Source organism: Pipra filicauda, unplaced genomic scaffold (genome assembly GCF_003945595.2).
Source record: "Pipra filicauda isolate LSUMZ 115617 unplaced genomic scaffold, ASM394559v2 scaffold1_size10287979_pilon, whole genome shotgun sequence".
Lineage (NCBI taxonomy): Eukaryota > Metazoa > Chordata > Aves > Passeriformes > Pipridae > Pipra > Pipra filicauda.
Window position 1 is genome coordinate 1,503 of NW_024104310.1, and position 20,158 is coordinate 21,660.

At 38.1% G+C, this 20,158-nt stretch overlaps 1 long non-coding RNA gene across 1 annotated transcript in view; it reads left to right on the forward strand.

Annotated features, from left to right (window-relative positions):
- Positions 1 to 17,091: 17,091 nt before the first annotated feature.
- LOC114004194 overlaps positions 17,092 to 20,158 on the forward strand; it is a 49,198-nt gene continuing 46,131 nt past the window's right edge. Inside the window, exon 1 of the long non-coding RNA XR_005563344.1 lies at positions 17,092 to 17,346. This is a non-coding gene — a long non-coding RNA (uncharacterized LOC114004194). The remainder of the gene's footprint in view (positions 17,347 to 20,158) is intronic.

Here is a 20,158-nt window from a genome sequence, read left to right on the forward strand (position 1 = left end):
TCTGAGATGATGTTTGCTTTATATATGCACCTTTCTAGAAGGTTGATATGGATTTGGCACAGGCATTACTGGTTGGAGTCAATTATCTACAGAGTGCAGCCAGTCACTATTTCTTTCACTGTCCTGTTTGCCTTTAAACTTCGTGAACTTTAAACTCATTTAAGACTTATTATTTGTGGCTTTGTCTTATTTTTTGAAATATTTATAAATATATATATTCCATAATATGTATTTATAGATAATATATATATATATATAAAATTTCAGGCTATATTAGGAATGAAAATATCATAGCCTTCTTATTTCATGTGCTTTTATGTTCTCTGATTTGACTGTTTTGAAAGCAAGATGCTGGGAAATACTTTTTTCTCCTTTGTCATACTGGCTGGTAGAAAGTAGGTGTTTGAAAAACTCACTCTACCCAGGACAGTGTTAACGCAAATCCAGATTTTTTAACCCAAGAGACTTGAGCAAGGCTACTGGAAGAAACGGGATAGCTTCTTTTCTGAAGTGAGTCTGTCGTCTTATGATTATGAGACTCTTTAATCTCTACAGGGCAGTATAGGAAAAAAAAAACAGTTTTGCGTTCGGCTTTCAGAAAGCTTGGAAAGAGTGAACAGGCACCATCAGTCTTGGAGGACAGAGAAGCACCTGGGTGCAGCAGGAACAGGAAGGTGGGCAGATGGAGGAGCGTCGTGGGCTCCTCACAGTTTGTCTGCTCAAATAACATCTGAAACTTTTGAAAAGAGGTGGGATTCTTTGGGGAGGAGAAAACTGGCATAGTGGAAAATCTGCTTCTGAAAGTAATATAATTACTGCTGGGCATCAGCTACACATTTGTATACTTGAATTGATTGGGAAGAGGTTTCTAATGAAAGAGAGACTATTTTATCCCAGTAGAGATGAGAAACAGTAAGATGATGTAGTTTGCAGTAGATAAGGGTAAAGTTTTCTTTTATCTCTCCACTCTGCCTGGCTGCGTGTTGCTCTCACATCGGTTTGTGTGTCTGCTAACCTAAGGACTGTTTCAGCAGGAAAAAGTATGACTTAACTGCATTATCTTGGTGGGAATGTGTTTGCAAGAGAGAGAGACTTCTGGCAAGAACATTTACTTCCCTAAAGCTGTATGGGAGTTATCCTTCCCTCATACAGAAAAATGCTTTACAGTATTACCATTGGAAATTATCCCCGGGAAGACATGCCATGTAACAGAAGCAGCACAATGAAATGGCTTCTCTGCTAAAATCATTTACAAATTTATAAACTTTAAGCTATAGTAAGAAGTCTTGTTTTGCAGCTTTTCTTAATATGATGCAGAATATCTTTAAAAAATATTCATGGAAAATGTGCTATGTCCTTTCTTTTGCTCTAATCCTCTGTATTACCTGTACAAAGAACAAGGATTTGCACGCCCCCCCTGCCTTTTTTTTTGCTTATCTATGCTGCAGTCCTACTGTCATTGTTTGATTCTGCTTAAATCCCTCTGTACCTAAAGGTACAGCCTTATCAATTGAAAAGCTAATGCTATATAAGAAGTGAAAAGAACACAGAAAGGTTTCCTAGCAACTACTGTGAATCCTTCTAAAGTAAGTCAGTTAAAACCATGTAGTACGTGCAATGGGTGTAAATTAGGGAGCTAAGCTGATCCACAGATTTACAGATGCCCACTATAAAGTACAATAAAACCTGTAATAGAAGGTGAATTGCTCAAGAAGAAAATCACATCAGAGTCTTGACAGCTTTATCATTATTTAAATGATCCAGCTTAAATTGTACTATGTAGTTAGTAAGACTGAGTGTCAGAGCTACAGCAAAGGTTTACAAAGCAGAGTTAATAGCACTGGGTAGTGTCGCTGCTGTGATTATGCCTTTTACTGCTCTTTCTAAAAAACAACCAGCAAACATAAACAAACAGACCCAACTCCGAGGGGCAGTTGCGGGGGAGCCCTTACAAGGTGCAATTATACAAACTCACGTCTGTGAAAGAGGGTCATTGTTGTTCTGTTCTGCTTTTGCACACCATGAATTAAATTGGACATTTTTAGGTTAGTAAAATCTGTTGAGTAAAGTGCGGGGAGGCTTTTTTATTGTAGATGTTTTTTTAAAGAGCTCATTGGGCTGGGATTATTTAGGGAATCAAACTAAACCTCTCACTTTATAAAAACAATATCTTTATTTCTAGAGCATGCTCACTTGAGACTTGGCTTGCTTACACAAATTTTGAAAAGTTTTCACTAAAAAGAAGTTTGTGGCTCATACAATAGCTTTTTTATTATGTATTTAAGTCAATTGATGGGTTGATTTTTAAATCAGGTAGTGCAATACATTTTCTTTCAACTAAAATATTCTTAGTTTACACTTACTCTGAAATGACTAATAATAGGCATAAGAAACCTACAAAAACTAAGTCTAAAATATTTTACACTACAGGTGAGGTTCCTTATTCCTATGTGATTTACAACACTGAATTAGTTCTTTAGAATCTTTAGAAACAATAAATAATAGAGGAATACAGTGAAGTATATTTGTAAGCAAGGGTACAATCAAACCAACTCAGCTTTCCCTACTGTTCCCCAGTAAACAAATGTACCTTCTAGTAAGGAGAAAAAAATAGGATGGGCTTCAAGTGCTACGTATAGCCCCATCCTAACAAGACAAAGTCATGTCTGGAGAGTGCCATTTGGGAACAACATTTTGTGGTGGTGCTTTTCTTTTTGTTGCTTAAGTCATCACCCCTGAAATGAGACTCATATGTGAAAACAAGACCCAAATCGCCATCCCTCTACAGGAGTAACACGTGCATGCATGTGAATGCTCACGCTATAATAGATTTAGCCTTTGATTTCTTCCATTTTGCAGATTTTGGTAAGGAAACCTGAAAAGTTCTAGAACATCACACACTCTGGTACTTACCCAATGCTTCTCCCTTCCTGGCATCTCTGATCTGAAAATCAGGTTGAAGCTGTAAACAGACTGACCTTTCTCACATTATTGTGTGATTTCTGCTTCTCCTTTTGACTTCTCACAGAGAGTAAAAAGACACAAATATTGAAAAGCAAAAAAAACCAACAACCAAACAAAAAACACCCCAAAGCAGCACACCAAGCACCAAGTAAGTTCAGAGTTGTTTTGAAGTCTGGCAATAGTCTGAGCTGACCTTTACTTTTGAGGTGCCCATTCATCCATTTTGCAGTGCAGAGAGTGGACTGACTTTCATAACTCTTCCGGAGGGCAGGCATGAAAATTGTGAAGCAGCAGTTTTGGACACATATTTCTTCCTTACCCCCTCTAACCTCACTCAGCAATCATTGCACTTTTAATAGTATTATGGCAGAAATATTAATTCATTTAGTAGATTGAAGTAGATTCAGCACCCCCAGGTCCTTCTCACCAGGCAGCTTTCACAGGTAAGTAGCAGTGGATGCTGCTTAGGGGCATCACTTGCTTTTGTCTGCATGACATCAGAAATAGTCTCATCAACTACCATCCTTCTACTAAGATTCTTCAGTACAGTACTGGAGAGGAGGCCTTCCAGTCATTTTTGGAATTTAATTTTTACCCTCTCTGCAACTGCCACTCTTAGAGGGCTGTGCTAAGCGTAGGGGAATAATTTGGGCACACAATGTAATAGTGCTTCCAGATGATATGTTCAGGAGTCTGTTTAATAATGATATAATTAATTATTCTAGTCTTTCGAAGCATTTGAACCATCGTTATCCACCACAGTGTCCTAAACCCAAGCCAAAGTCTGGATACTCACTCCTTATGTTTCTTGGTTGTATTCTCTTTGCACGTTTGCCCAAATCAAGGAATTACAATAAATAAATAACAATAAATTAATAACAATAAATAACTGTGAAAATCATAGAGTGTAAAAATCTGTTTATTACTACCCAATATGGAAATTATTGGTAGGCCATGGGGGGTTTGGGTATATTATCAGGATCTGACTTTCTGGTAGCCTATCTGATAGTCTGATACCAGCAGCAACCTTGTAGTCGTAAGAGTAAATGAACTTGCTTTATCTTTACCTTCTGGCTTTTATGAAATGGGCTGAAGTAGCTGTAGGTATTTTCTGCTACTGCTTTCTCTATGTGCCTGATTTTATGTGCTCATACTGCATGATTTGCAAAGTTCATCTTTAAAGTGCAGTATCTGTAAATCTATAATTGACATGAGAAGTTTATTTCAGTTTATCTAAAATTTCTATATGAGTGTGAATAAATATTGCTTATCTACTCTGCAGGTTGTATACGCACACATTTATATTTTTCTGTTTACCAAGTCATTTATTTAGCTTTAGCAATTGATATTTCTTAGAATAGTACGTATCAAGACTTTAATGAAATTACTTCCTGCAGTAAATGTTTTGAGTTTTGAGATGTCCTGAACAGTTTCTCAGAAACATCTCTAACTGTCTACTTCTGGAACCTATTTTCATCAAGATCTTGTGCTGATAATTATTAATATGTCCAGGAATCTTGGAACTAGTACAGAATATTTTATTGATATTCACGGGTAGAAAAACTCCAGAACTTAACAGATCATTAAACACAAAGCTACATATGTAATGAAACTGCACATCTGGACTTGAAACTATTTTCCTTATGTTTATGGGAATAAATTCTGACAGGTTACTTAAAATTCACTTCATCCAGTTTCCTCTTATATCAGTTTGGAGCATGATGTTCAGATATCATTCAGGACCAAGAAATCTGGAAAAAATCTTGCTTGCTTTGTCTTGAGAGTCATTAAGTCAGCACAGAAGCCCCTGCACAACACAGCAGTTCATTTGGAGTAATTCACGATCATGTGTGAAGCAATTCCCTATACATGAGATTTATAATCTGTTTAATCCTTTCTTCTCAATGCTCCTGTTCTTCATTTAGTGCCTTTTCATACGCATTTCTCTGATCTTAATCTTATTTCATCTTCTTATAGCCTGTGCATTGCAGGCTCTATTCAGTGTTCTTTGAAGCTGATAGGAGGACTTCCACTGACTCCATTGTACGGTAGATAAAAGCTGATTTGTTTTTCTGAGGAAAAAAGAAACCTAGTGCTATGCCCAGCTGTGGTGATAACAAATTTGTGTGCACTAGTCATCTTTCAGAATGTTCCTGTACTTTGTTTCCTGAAAAATGATGTGATATTACTACTATCAAGGATGCATAATAGCATGATTAAGGAAGAGTGAAGTTGATTCTTGTCATTACACATCAGATTGCACCTTACTTCTCGCCATGAGATATGTATTATCACCACTGGTGCTAATATAAAGAAAAAAAGGCTGTGTTTTGCTTTAAAATCCTCCCCCCTTTTCTTTTTTCTTGTTTCAAATAGGAAAAAAGTCCACTCAGAATAAGAATATATATAACTGAGAAGGAGGGAAACATCAAATTTTACAGTATTATCTCACAAAACACTTACAGTCCTACTGCACAGTTAAAGCTATCAAAGGAAAAGACGTGGGATGTTCCTTACAGGTAAAATTCTATCTGTGCAAGGCTATGCATCACTGAAGTGCTACTTAAACCCTGAAATAAGTGGGCCTCAAGTTGTTTGTAGACCATCACACAACGATGAATTTCACTCTAAGAAATATCAAGTGGTATTTTTCAATCTAAATCAATGGTCTGGGAAGCACAGTAGAGTCAAAATACTGTTGGTTTATAAATCCATGTGTGTACAGGGTGTACATAAATAGAAATATAAACAAATATATGTGTATAGAGACAAACACAAAATATGAACAACAAAATACATTTAGTATGGTTTTACTAAAATAAAAATGTCATGTCAAGAGGGAGGATTAGAGTTGCTTTTTCTTCTTTTCCTGGAAAATTTTGCAAATTATGCACTAAAAAGAACTGAGCACTTTGGAAATATGGGCAGTATTTTGTTTTACCAATTATAAAGCAGTAATAATGTTGCTTTTATTTAGTACTGTACCTAAGGATTACAATACAGTAATGTCATGCAACTATTCTGAAAGGACATAGTGATTTGGGAATGAAAAGACTAAAATTACAGGAAAATGGACCTCAAAATCACATGTCCTCTGAGAATTAAGTCCTTGGTGTGCAAAAAGCCAGAATATCAGATATAAGCCTATTATACCTGTTACCTGCCTTTCAGTTGGAAATTGCTGCAAGCCATAAAAAATAGTGTTGTTCACACTGCTCAAGTTTAATTCCATCAGATTCGTTGAAGCTTGAGTCTTTAATAAAGGACATTTTTTTCAAGAAAGTAAACTTATCTCTCCCCTTCAGGGTTTTCTCCTCTTATCCTTTCCTAGTGAAACTCTGCTAAAGTACAAAACAGGACCACAACTGTCTGCTATCATATGGCAGTTTAAGTTCCACCATGACATTGTTTTCCAGAGATGACTGATACAGATATTAAACAGGATGTCAGCTTTGAAGGATGCTCAGAACGATGCAAGAGGGGCTCTTTAATACTGACTGAATTAATGCATTAACACTTTGACCTTACATTCCATAAATTCAAAAGGGCAAAAGAAAAAAAAACAAGCACAACAAAAATCAACCAGACAACCAAAAACATCTACGTCTGACCTCAAAGATCAATAAATCAGAATTTCTAGTTCACTAGTTCCGGTGGAAAATTACCATTTCTCTTCAGGCTGAGAGAGGATATCCTCTGTGCTTTATGTTATATTTTTTTGTATTTTGACTCTGTAATTTCTACATCAATCCCTATAGATGTAAACAACAAATGTGGAAATCTTCTATTCTGAGGTCTGAGTAAGAGAAAATTAGTAACTTCCATACAAAGTTACTTGGGACTATAAAAAATGCAAATGGCCATTGATTTAAAGCCTGCACACTGATTTTGTTCTCTATCCTTGAGACTTGGCATTATGAGTTTATGTAGAAAAATATCTGCATATCTTTGCTCTTGTTTGCAAGAGGCAGTAGCAAAATTCCTCATATTTGTGGCTAAATTATGTTAGTGTGAACACACAGACACCTGGTGTATATTTAGGTTACTTCTCTGTACTGATGTACATTTAGGTTACTTCTCTGTACTGATGTACATTTAGGTTACTTCTCTGTACAGCTAAGAAAAGTGTTGGCAGTCTTAGCAACTTTTCCAGATGGTGTCAGTCTCCCCACAAAGAGTGTATTTTTCTCTGTTTCTTGTTTGATTTTTTGTTTGTTTTCATTAAGCTGGTTAAGAGCTCCTTAAAATCCCTAGAGTATGCGTTCTCTTGCTGCTGCCACAGATTTTTCCTTGGGTTACCAACAGGTGGTACTTCCACACTGTATTATGTTCTCTGTTCTTTCAAACAAATAAACTGTGCAGCTCAGAAAAAAACCAAGGTGTTCCTCTCTGTACACTGGAGAAATGTAATGGTATGGTAAGCATGGCAATTGCTTCTACCACCTGAGTTGAAGGATGAGCAGATCCAAAGGAACAAGGTGCTTTCACGTGTATCAGTTTCTTTGAAATCATCCTTAAAACAGGCCCAAATTATTATATCATCTTATTACTTAAATCAACACTTCCATATTACTTAAGTCTTCCATATTACTTAAATTAACACAGTGTCCTAGTTAGGACAACTGAGACCAGTTCATCAGGGTATGGGTGTAACCCAAAACTGTGTATTCTATAGCCTTCCATGCCATTTCCCAGAAACTGTTATCAATGAACCATTTACACCATCTGCCCATAGAGCCTGACTCCTCAGGCTACAAACTAGGTGTTAAAAGGCCTGTGAGATAGGAGGATGCTCCTGTCCTCACACCCTTTGTGGAACTCCCCGCCCTGAGGGAAGTGCTGAGCATTCCTGCCTGAACTGCAGGATATATAATCTTGGAGTCTTGGAACATTTTTTACCACTCTGTGGGATCCAGAGAAGGACTGCAGCTCATCGCTCTCAAACAGACTTGGATCACCACCCTATACTGGACTCCAATCACCACTTTGACCAGACTGCAACAGCTGCAACAGCTCTCCACCAGCAGGTTCTTCCCCTCTCCCTTTACTTTGGACTCAAGCGGGGCCCAAGGAACACCACGTTGTTCATGCCCCAGGGTACTGGGTTATACATTTGGGTTTTGTGGGTTAAGACCAATTGTTTGTTTGTATGATTGTACTTACTGTATTATTTTAGTAAATTGTTATTCTGACTTATAATCTCTCCTTTGAGTTGAGTTCATTTCCCCTGCTGGTTAACTCTTAAACCAGCACACACAGTTAACTTCCTATTTCTTATATTCGTAGGCATTTTTCGCTATGATCCAGCTGACAAATAAAGTTCTTCGGTTGCATTAGTGGAAAAGATCTGGTTTTAGGGCCCTGTGTTCGCTTCTAGATAAGCTAGATTTAGCATATGGAAATTATTCAGATTTGATTCCTCCCTCAGAAGGTTTTTAGTCAGTTTTAAATTAATCAGGAAAGACCATTGACCTTCTTGCTACCAGATCACTGTCTGTTGCCTCCAGCCACTATCCCTTGGATGTGATGGTAGCAACCCAGGTTAGCGCTTCTCCGTTCCTTGGCTAAGCTCTGCGCTGGGAGGCAGGACAACATCAAAATCCCAGTGCGATTTTCAAGATATCATAAACTTTAAATCCCATTTGAAACTGTAACTTGCTAATCCTTCTTCAAACAATCCCATAACTAGGATCAATGGATTTGGGGACAATTGACCTGAATCCTGCCTTAAAGAGATGCTGTGACAGGAATGTTGCAGTCCAGTGAATACTGTATGTCCACGTCTTTTCTCCTTCTGCCAAACAAATAAAATATTAAGACTAGCAAGAATTTTAAAGCTGCCTTCAAATTTTTCTGATTCTTTCTCTGGTATTAAGTTATAAGAGCAAAGATCTTCAAGTTCTTTGTTTTATTTTTTTTGTTGTTGTTTTTGTTTTTTTATGATTTTTTTTTGTTTATTTTTTGTTTGGTTTGGGGGTTTTGGTGTTTTTTGTTTGGTTTTTGTTTGGTTTTTGTTTGGTTTGGGGGTTTTGGTGGTTTTTGTTTGGTTTTTGTTTGGTTTTTGTTTGGTTTGGGGGTTTTGGTGGTTTTTGTTTGGTTTTTGTTTGGTTTTTGTTTGGTTTTTGTTTGGTTTGGGGGTTTTGGTGGTTTTTGTTTGTTTTGGTTTTGGGGTCTTGGTTTGGGGCTTTTTGTTGTTTTTGTCATTTTGACTTGCATTAAGCATTTCATTTAGTGGTTTTCAGGTGTGGGAAAGGGACACTCCAGTTTCCTTAGAGGAGTTATGGAATGAGATTAATGGGTTTTTGCTGCTTTCACAAAAAATAAATCAGATGGTTAAAATTCTAACCATTATAAGTTCAGATAACAGGAAAGAAATTTAAAAAAAAAACAACAAGAAACATGTCTTTCAATTGTTGTCAACCAGAAGTGGCTGACAAAGAGGTGAATGGTTTTATACTAGCCCTTTGTACCATCAGACTGGCATAGAAAAATTACTTGTTAGAGTCAGAAAACCTGGATTGTAGTGAGGCTGAAATGTAGTTTTAGATGATGTATTTTGAGGTGGTGCCATTAAGAAAAGGTTGATCAGTATGGAGTCAAAACTAAACAGGGATTTGAGGTGTCTCCTGTTCATCTTTCAGCAGGATTGTTAACTCATATCAAGTTCTTCATTGGCACTGTTGGCCTAGATTTTCTTTCTTAATTTGCAAAAGAGTTTTATGACACACTTAATAAAGTTAATGCCAAGGAATAATCTTTAATTAATGACACATTTTTTTTCCTTTAAAATTAGAAGCACTTATCAAACAGTAACTCACTGTCATTATTGTAAAAATTAATATATTACAACAGAAATAATGGCCTGATCTGAAGTCCATTAAAATCAATGAGCCCAGAACTGTATTATTCAGATTTTAAAGATTTTCTCTGTAGCTTTTATGAATCTATGACCTTCTTGTTTCTTATTGTGCTGCGGTGTTCACATAGCTTGGCATTTTGTTTTCTCATTGCAGGGTTAAAGTATTAGTCCCTAACAAAGGACACAAAAAGGCTGACTGGAAAATTTCCAACGCCTATTGTAATCTTTGTGATTTTTTTTTATATGGCAACAAAAGGCATAATCTATTTCCACCTCAAACTTTCCGAGTAGTCTGTAATCCATATTTAGTTCATTAATCAATCATTGGGAAAATTTGGTATTTGCTTGGCAATCAGGTGCACTGATTGCCTTTATCACAGAACGTCATTAGCCAGAGTCAAACCTCTCTCTTGAATATGATGGATAGTTTGCCCTCTTAATTTAAGGGAATATTGAAAATCACTTTCAGAGAATATTTCTTCAAAAACTAATGCATTTTGGTCCCCATTTTTAGGCTCTCTTGTTGTCAACTATCTTTGTAATAGAAATGTTATTTTCCTAAGTAGCTGTACAAAGAATTTACTGAGTTGGCATTACCTTGTGCAGAACTAGATTTTTTGACGTTTCCACATAATTTTGTCTTTTTTTTTTTTATCTACCGCTAAGAGAACAGACAGGATGCTGTGTGCTTTGAGTGGCCAGTAGCAAATAAACAGTACAGCTTGAATAGTGAATTTTAAATACTCTAAGAAATGACCCAGAGAGATGATAATGAATATACTTGGAAAATCATTATCTTCTTATCAGTATTCCAAAAGCAGAAAATAAAGATTGAGTAAATTAGGGTAATATTTGTAGGCTAAATTATCCATTTTGTATTCTTTGTTCAGCTGCATTGTTTTCCTTTTTCTAATCAGGAAAATGGAGGGAAAAAAAGCTCTCTCATTGAGATCATGCAAGTTACAACTATACTGCAAATCTATGTTATTTGCAGTGTAGTTAACTTTAAAAAAACACAATATGAGTACAATATGCATTGGAAATGTTAACTAATACTTCCATAGGTGTGTAGGCTTAGGAAATACTCTATGTTACTGCATCCACTCAAAATGTTCAAGTTTTTTAGTACAGTTGGAAAGGGACTAAACTGGCTTTATTTCCTAACACGAGGGATTTTCAACTCACAAGTTGTTAATTTGACAAAATATGAAACTTTTCTTTTAATTTTAGCAGTAGGGGTTTACACATGTGAGTCTTAAAATTTTATAAAGCATGCTATTTTAAAAGTCCTTAGAAAAAAAAAGGTTAGGAATTTGAACCTTCAATTATCCTTTAACATACCACTCAGGCTGTAGGACTGCTGGCTGTGTCTCTAGTGCTTCAAACCTGTCTAGTCCCCGTGTTCACCACCACGTGCTTGAGGCACTGTAGCCTGTTAGGGCACACCTGGAAGTATTTGTCATGTTCAGGGACAGAGTCTTAGCAGGGTTGCAGCCACAGTAGTGAACAACAGATAGAAAAAGGTCGAGCTTCCTTTTCTCCATTGCTGCAGTCTGGATAAATAGAGACATGCAGGTGATTTGAGAGGTGAGATGAGTTTGGGCTCACACATGAAATACAGTATAGATCCAACCTCACAGACTGTCTGCAGAATGAGAGATCTCATCGAAGAAGCAAAATGAAAACTCTATCAAATTATATTAGACCCTGGCACCTGATAAAGTCAGGGCAGGTTAATTAAATGAGCAACTGCCCACAATGTCTCTGCTCTTTTGGGATTTTGCACTAACTATGACAGACATGAAGAAGTATCTCTTGTTTTATACTACAGCTGCATCTTAGGATCACATGAAATCCCTTCTACCTAAACTAATCAGATTCAGAGTCAGTCTCCTGCATCCTGATGCTCTAATCTCCTCTCCTTTTGCATCATCTATCATGGGGTACCAATGAACCATGCTGACCTGTGAGAATAATGGAGAGAGAGGGGGGCATTTGTAGGTTAATATGTCAGCTGTGCTGGATAACAGATGCCTGTAATGATCTGGTCCATGATGTGATGTTACAGTCAGAAAGGTAACAACACTGTAGAGGTGAGTTACAGAGAGGCATCATAGATAAAGCACTGGGGGGAGAAAAAACAAACAAAAATACTTGTTAAATGTACAGGGGAAAGTCTTCAAAGATCAAGGGAAAGATGACAAAACAACAGAAAGAATTTATGATTCAAAAGACAAGGAGCTACATAAAAATAATTGTTTCATTCTGTAGCTTAGGGCAGTGCTATAGCTCTTTATTAGGCAATTATTTTCTGTCATTTTGAAGACTTTATCTCTTCCAACAACATAAAGATTCTACCTGAACTCTTTGCAACCATGTTCCTTTCACCCCTGTAATAGCAGCATGCACCTACTCTGTAATTCCTCTACATTCTTATCAAGTGATGGACTTTTTGTGTTATCACAGCAACCTGTCAATACCTGCATAGCAAAACCGATAATAAAGCTAACATTTTTAGTATAGTAACGTGTTTTACCTCACTACTCTGTAGGCTAGATTCCGATAACCTTATTTATAATGAACAGTATCTTTTTCGGAGTGGTAGATTGCCATAGAGGATAAAGTGCTATCAATACTTGTCCCTTAAGTTTTGAATTAAAGGGTCACACTTTATCAGTCAGTGAAATACCAGCAGCTTTGGGATGAGATGTGACAACAGTTTAACAGTACATACCACCTGCTACCTAACAGTTTAAAACAGAAAAAGAAGAACATTGTGGCCACTTGAAGAGGCAGAGGAAATTAAACTGCAAGCTGACTTGGATGGCTCTGGTCTCTCTGGACACACCAGCAGTTACAGTGGTGTTACAGCCCCCATCTGGGGGTTGGATAGGTTAATTCAGCCCCAGGTCTTGGCCTCTTTCAGCAGGGGTAATTGATTAGGTGAACCTTCAGTTACTGGAAGGGAGCAGTTCCCCTTCCCTTCTTGCAGGAGCAGCACTTTTGTTTTGTCTTCCCTCAGGTTTTTCCTTTTGTTCCCATTTAGAGGGCCAATGTATTTCTCTTTTCCTTTCCCTCTAGAGGAAAAGGACAAGATTCCTATCTAGATGATCCCTTTGCATGCAAGCAAAAGGTATTTTTATTATTCATTATTATCCTTTTACTGATGTTATATTTTTATATCTCCTCTTCTTTATTTTTTTATTCCCTCTTTTCTCTACTCACAGACTTTCCAGTGAAATATGGTTTCATATTGGTTCATTATTAGAGTAGAAAAAGGTTACAAAATAAGTGAAATGAGGTCACAGCTGTACACATCTCTGGTTTTTACCTGCAAGTAAAATCTTTGATTCCCATAAAATACTTGCATATTTTATCTTTCTATGATTTATCAGAACTATTGAATGAGATTGTTTTGTTAAGGAAAAGCAAACAGACCACTACATCCTTCCAATGTTTCTAACAGAGACTTTATTGTGAATTTTGCGGTGGAAAACATCACAGTTACTGGGATTTTGATTATGACTAGGAAATATATCCTCTTTGGCATAACTAGCCACTGAAGGTGCTGTCTGCTAAGCTGCATCCTGAGTGCTGCATACTGCCTGAAGGATGAAGATTGACAGGGCAAGGGCAAGGAAATATTCTAAGTTAAGTGCATAGATAGAGTCAAAGAGACTGTGAAAGCAAGATGAGGAAAAAGGTTAGTGATGGAGTAGGGCTTGAACAGTGAGGGGTAGAATTGGACTGTGGAGCTGCAAGATGGTTTAGGAGAGATGAAAGGCATCAGAGCAGAGGGAGGAAAGAAAAAGGAAAGAGAAATAATCAAGAAGCTGGGAGACAGAACGGCAAGACTGAAAGAGAACAGGAGAAGTGGGGATGGAAAAAAGGAAGTGAGAGATTAAGGAAAAGTTGAAAAAGAAAATCCTGAAGTACAACTGGCACTGTCAGCCCAACCCCCAAACTGGAACTATAAAGGTTTGTCTTTTGGTTTTTATAAAGTTCTCTTGATTTACATCCTATTTCATGAGCTATTACTGCAGTATCAGGATACTGGCCTGGGAAGGAAATAGATAGGGGAACAGATCTCATAGAATACAAATGAATACAGCAGAGGGAAAGGAAACATGAAGTTAAAATTCACCAAAAAAAAGGGAAAGGGGATAAAATCAAGATAAACGTCCTGAAGACTATTTTCCACTGACTGCACTGGGACAGTGGAAATAAAGAATCCCATTGGGCTAGAAGTTCACTGATGCATTTCAGGACGCTTGTGGGTAGGCTACTTGTGGTAATTAATTCCTGCATACTCCAGTGACAGTAGTAAACCATCACAAGTCTGAGTTCCATTAACATTAGTTGGCAAGGCTTGGCTGGTAGCAATAAAGTATGATTAGAAGTCCTTAATTAGAATCCCTAAAATATTGTGCCTGAATATTCATTGATTATATTATAGTTTGAAATATTTGGTTTTAGGTAGTTTCCTTATCCGAGAGGTAAAATGTATTGACTATTGGAGAAATGCTATTTGCATAAATTATATCAAATATGTAAATCCAGTCAAACTTTTGAATGTAGAAAAAAGAAAACCACCGATATCTGGTTTTGTTATTTGGAAAATGGTATGTTAATGTCAATATGAAAAAGGGGAAGAAAGAGGTAAAAGCACTGTTCTTCCTTGAAGAAATGGTTAGTGTACAATTAATTTTCCCTACTGTTTTTTGTTATACCCTTTCTATGAATTATATTTGTTTACAATTGTTATGCAAAATATTACACTGGTAATAGAACTTTATCCTCCTTCTCCCTTTTTCTTATTCTCCTTTATGACTTGACAAATGCCAATTCCAGATGTATGTTTATCCTACCTCATACAGAGTGTACTTTTGAAGAACATGAATAAAAACTGAAAGTAGCAGTGTATATGTTACAGAAATGTGAGACTTCATTCACAAGTTGTCCCACAGACTGTGTTTTCTAGCAATTTATTATTTCTAATATATATTGTTTAGTATATCCATTATGTTCATAAAAGTAAGTGCCATTTACCTAGTGCATTAATGTAATTGGAGTAGCTGTAATTAGTTCAAATACCTGATGTAGCCTAGGACTGTACTGATCAGGCATTTGCTTAAATACATGACTCAGGGCTATTGAAGACTAAGTACAAAAGTACTAAGTACAAAAGTACAAAAAGATGTACTTAAGTACATCTTTGGACTAAGTACAAAAAGATGTACTTAAGATTAAAGACTGAAATATGTTTTAGGGCTAAATACATTCTTCAGGCAATGTACTAAGAATCTAATATTATTGTTTATATAGCTCTGCTTTGATCCAGGAATTGTTGAGGAAGAAGAGAACCGCCCACCAAGCACACCTTGCACTGCCATCCTGTCACGTAAGAAAAGCAGCCTTTCGTCTTGCATGCAGCAAGCTCCAACTCCGTGACATCCAGAACAAGTGGTGGATCAATCTAGATGAAAAAACTCAATTATGTGCAGATACAGGTGATCACAGAGGATTCTATGAAGCCCTGAAAACAGCATACGGGCCTACTTACCAGGTACAAAGCCCTCTACTCAGCGCTGATGGTCAAACACTTCTGACAGATAAAACCTCCATTCTGAATCGATGGTCTGAACACTTTCAGACTCTCTTCAGTACCAACCGCATAGTCCAAGACTCAGCAATTCAGTCCATCACACAACAACCAGTAAAGTATGAATTGGATACTGCCCCCACTTTAGGAGAAACCCTTAAGGCCATACAGCAGGTGAAAATTGGCAATGCAGCTGGGATTGATGGAATTCCACCTGAAGTCTGGAAACATGGGGGCCAAGCACTCCATGCTAAATTTCACAAGTTTGTGGAGCGCTGTTGGGAACTGGGCGAACTACCATCAGACCTTCGTGATGCAGTCATCATCACTTTGTATAAGAAGAAAGGAATTAAATCAGACTGTTCAAATTACCGTGGTATTACTCTGCTCTCCATTGCTGGCAAAATCCTGGCAACAATACTTTTGAACAGACTAATACCCGCTATAGCAGAAGGAATTCTACCTGAAAGCCAATGTGGTTTTAGAGCCAACAGGAGTACCAAGAGGAGCACCAACTCTATTCACAATCTTTTTCAGCATGATGCTCCAAAGGGCCACGGCAGACCTCGATGATCAGGATGGTATCTACATTCGATACCGTACTGATGGAAGCCTTTTCAACCTAATGCTTAGTATGAAGGCCCATACTAAGACAGTAAACTCTAAGGCCCATACTAAGACATTGTCCAGGAGCTGCTTTATGCTGATGACGCCGCCCTTGTTGCCCACACAGAAGCAGCTCTGCAGTGTTTAACATCCTGCTTTGCAGACACTGCTGAGCTTTTTGGGCTGGAAGTCAGCTTAAAGAAGACAGAAGTTCTCTATCAACCCGCACCCCAGGATGTCTTCCATCATCCCCATATCACCACTGGTGAATCAGTGCTCAAATCAGTCCAGCAGTTTAATTACCTAGGTAGCCTCATCTCCTTGGATGGTAAGATTGACGGAGAGATAGACAACAGGTTAGCAAAGGCATATAGTGCTTTTGGAAGACTCCATAAAAGAGTATGGCGTAATAAACACTTGAAGAAAAGTACAAAGATCAGTGTTTACAGAGCCATAGTGCTGTCTACTCTCTTATATGGCTCCGAATCATGGGTCATCTACCGCCACCACCTGCGACTCCTAGAACGCTTCCATCAACACTGCCTCCGTACAATCCTAAACATCCACTGGTCAGATTATGTGACCAATACATCTGTTCTAGAACAAGCAGCAGCCACAAGTATTGAGGCCATGTTGCTGAGAACACAACTGTGTTGGGTAGGACACGTCTCCAGGATGAAGGACCACCGCCTCCCTAAGATCTTGATTTATGGTGAACTTGCCACCGGCTGCCACAAGAGAGGAGCCCCAAAGAGAAGATACAAGGACTCCCTGAAACAACATCTCAGCCTTGGTCATACTGATCATCATAACTGGTCTACTCTGGCCTCCAATTGGGAGGTCTGGAGACAACCATCTATAACGCTGCTGATGCTTTTGAGAACACATGCAGGATCACTCTTGAGGAGAAAAGACAAGACAGACAAGAAAAGGCAGAAAGAATCATGCCTTGCAGAATATACCATCTAAGGAGTCTTTCTGCTGTGCCTTTTGCAACTGGACGTACCTGTTTCGTATTGGCCTCATTAGCCACCAGCGCACTTGTAACAAATGTGGGTGGAGCCCTTCCCAAATCTTCACGAAGCCTAGCCATGATGATATAGCTCTGCTTTTAGAGACTTGTAATACATGGGGGTTTTGCCACCGTAAATCGGACAACACTGTCAGAAGATCTTGTCCTGATTCTCTACCTGTAAAATCCTAAAAATTCCACTGATCACAGACAGAGTTATGGTCATCTGTAGATACAGTCACGTGATGCAATAATGAACAAATAATATGAATATCATAAAGATTTTGGGACAGAAAACAACTGGTGAGTAACAGTGAGAATGTCCACTCAGTTTGCAGGTTTGTTTGCAGTATAAACTATACCCAAAAAGGCTTTGCTGGATTTGTTTATTTCTGTACTTTTTGACATTTGCACCACTATTATTGTGACAGAAATCTAAATCTCTAGTGACAAGTGTACAAAGGCACACAGATAGCACCTTTAATTGGCAGAATCAGAAAGGGGAAGTTCACAAGACTTGGCTAAAAGAGGATGAATGCATCTGGTGTCACTGAAAATCTCTCTGTACCTGTGCTCATAATCAGCCTGTGTGAAGTCTGTGTACCTCAGTGAGTGCTTTGAAAGCCCGCTGTGTCACTTCAATCACAGCTCCACCAGAAGTGATGTGCCATAAAACCTGTGTCAAATTCTGCCTATTTGAACTACCTGGAGCATCAGCATGGGTAAATAAAATAAGCCATCAAAGTGAGAAGTGCAATTGTGTATTACAACAATTTTCCAGAGAAGGCAGAATACTGAAACAAACCAGCTTGATTTATATGTCAGTTCTTAAGTTCAGCATGTATCTAATACTTAGTCCTGAAAAGTGCTGAGAACCCACAACTGTATTGAATTGGTATTTGCTTCCAGCCTAAAGAAAATTAGAGAAGGCTGTTTCTGAGAGCTGAGGGAGCTGGCACTCAGACTAAGTGATAGGGATTGGCTTGGCAAGTAAATATCATCATCTTCCAGAATTGTTTCTGATCCAATTCTCATAATGACAGCTAAGCTTCCAAATCAAGTCAGAGTCAGCAATACGAACAAGTTGGAACTCTTCCTTTTCACACTCTTAAGTGCTTTTCTACCCTCCTCTGTAGTCCTCTGATGGTCCTTATTTCTTCTTCCCTCTTCTGTGAGACCTTTGTCACCACTCCTCTCCCTCCCCATGACAGGCTACCAGACCCCTGACAAGTCACAAGTTCTCTTTGCTCCACTCCCCCAGTTGCTGGCTAAGGAGTGATGCTTTCCAGCCCCCTGAGGCAGACCAGTGTGAGCCCCCAGTGCTCTTTGCAGAGGGCTCTTTGCATAGTGCTTGAGCATCTCATGTGCTTTGGAACTGGGTTTTAATCTCAAAGCAGCTGGGGAAGCAGCCTGTGAACATGTGCAGCCCTCAGCACTCTCATAATACTTCCAGTGGCAGCAGAAGGTATTCAGGGATTAATTCTGTAGCAAACCTGCTGCTCCTGGCTTCAGCCTGAGGAACTGTGCTTTCCTGGCTTGTGCTACAGGGTCTTCCCTGCCAGTCCTTCCTCCCCAGACACTCTTGGAGCCTGCCTCTCTCTTTTAGATTCTTTTTGTGCCTGCCTCTCTCTTTTAGGTTTGCACTTACTCAGAAGGGCAAAGAGGAATTATCATCCACCGAGTTGCAAAGAAAAGAGAAAACACACCAGTTATTGGCATGTTTTCTCTATTTTAAGCAGTTGAATGTTTTTTGGAGGCTTGGTTTTGATTACTAGAAGTTGACAGGTGCCAACCCAAAGTGATGAGCAGTTCTATCAAGTCTTAAGAAATTCATGGAGTATTTTAGCAGACAGCCAGGCTCTTAGTTTGACTGCTAAGTTTGTATCAAATATTGTCACTTGGAAAGCCCACAATAATAATATTTAGGGAAATATCTCTGTCCTGGATGCAACCATGTTTGGTAGTGATGGAAGTGGGACAGGCAGGGTGGTAAATCTAACGTGAAACAGGCACAATCATGAGGTTAATAGTTGGGCTGTGGCCTTTTAAATCCCATCTTCCAAAAAAAGTTCTGTATGGAGATGACATTTCTTTGTTCTGATGGAAGATTTTATTGGAAATAGTTACTCATTTAAAACTAGGGAGAAGCTTAGTAAAACACCCCTTAAATCATATTTTCTCAAAGAATTGCTTTCCTTGTTTCTTGTGTGAGGAACAGAGTATCACGTGTCTCAGTAAGGCCACCATATGTTCTCCCCTCATATAAAAGAGCTTTAACTCAAATATTCAGTTACGTCGATTTCAAATTCTGTCTAAAATAGTCTGCTTGCAATCTGTATTTCCTAACCATGGAAAAAAATTCCTTTCCTTAAGTATCTCCCTGTGAAACTCAGAGTAGGATATGGCCTAGTGTCTTGCTAAGAAAAAACAAAAGCCATAAAAGTTTTAAATGAATAGATGATAGATTCCACTTCCACATTTTTTATTAAATGTGTTCCTCTGGGCTGAAGGGCAGAAGGAGTACATGGTATTCATGGAGTCACCTTAGCTTAGCAAGCAATAGAAGTACAAATACTTTTAGCTGTAATTATGAATTTTGCTGGCACATCACTAAATTAGCCAAGTGACAAAATTAGCTGGTTGTTTGGCTAAAGACCAAAAAGAATTAATCTGAGCCACTGATGTTACTATCCCTGGGCAGTGCAAGGCTTTTAACAAACCACAGAATCAGAAAGTGTAGAGCAGGAAAATGTAGCTTGCCACAAGCAGTTTGGTAGGCGTAGATCACTTATAAACCATCCAGCAGATGGGTAAAAAGTGCAAGCCATGAGGATGAGTAAACAGACCTGATCTTGCTTCCACTGTAAAAAACAAACACAAATTTTGTGGACCCTAAACCAAAAAAGTTTGTAAGGAGTCAAAATAAGAATATGAGTCTTTATAGGTCAAAGATCAGTTCTTTCATAAGGTAATGTTAACTTTTCATCTAAATAGAAATGCATAGTTGTGTACAGCCTTCTGAACGTGTGCAAAACAAAGCAGATCATTCTGTGCACCTCATGTATATATCATTTGAAGACAGACTTATAAAGACTGGTATGAATATCAAAACTTT